Here is an 830-nt window from a genome sequence, read left to right as displayed (position 1 = left end):
GGCTGCGGCCCCGCCCTCTCCTGGGACACGCCCCTCCCCAAAGCCCGCCAATAGGAGCCCAGGAACGAGGAGGACACGCCCACCGGCTTCTTTCCTCCCCGGGACTGAAGGGCGTGTTCGGGCTGAGGGGCGTGGTCTGAGTGGCGCGGCGCCCCCCGGGTGGGGTCGAGCCCTGAGGCCAAGCGGGAAGGGAGGGGCGGAGGCTCAGGGTATTGAGGTGAGAATTAGGGAAAGTCTCCCTACTAGGTAGAGTTACTAAGAGCAAGGCGCCTCCTCCGGACGGAGGAATTAGCGGAGAGAACATGGCGCCCTCTGGTGACAGGGTGGGATCACCGACACGGCCCAACGAGCGTGCTGAGGCCCCGCTGCGCCCAGAGGGCGGGTGGTGAGAGGAGAAGGGGCTGACACGACCACCCTCTAGCTAAGGTGCACGAGTTCGAGGGAGGTGCATCTGACTGTATTCAAATGAGACCCTCTTTGAGCCCCTGGCCTCTGGCCGCTGGTGCGCGCACTGCTGGGGATGCCGGACCCGCCGAGCCGTGCCACCTTGTGGAGTCTATATTCGACTCCGGTGGCCGGCCAGGCGCGGAGAGGCGACAGAGCTTCGCACCCGGCAGCCGGCGCAGGCCTGTGAAGGGAGTGACAGCGGGAACCCAATCTGGTTAGGAGGACAAGGGAAGGCTTCTATAGGGAGTTGGCGTTGAGATGTCACCAACTGTGCAGGAGGGGGAAAAGGGGATCCAGAGAGAGGAAGAGCACATGCAGGGACATTCCTGGCCTCAAGCTTTCTCGATAGGTCGGGGATTGTGATTGAAACATTACATTTGAAG

Source organism: Sciurus carolinensis, chromosome 14, assembly GCF_902686445.1.
Source record: "Sciurus carolinensis chromosome 14, mSciCar1.2, whole genome shotgun sequence".
Classification (NCBI taxonomy): domain Eukaryota; kingdom Metazoa; phylum Chordata; class Mammalia; order Rodentia; family Sciuridae; genus Sciurus; species Sciurus carolinensis.
This window is presented reverse-complemented; position numbering follows the sequence as displayed.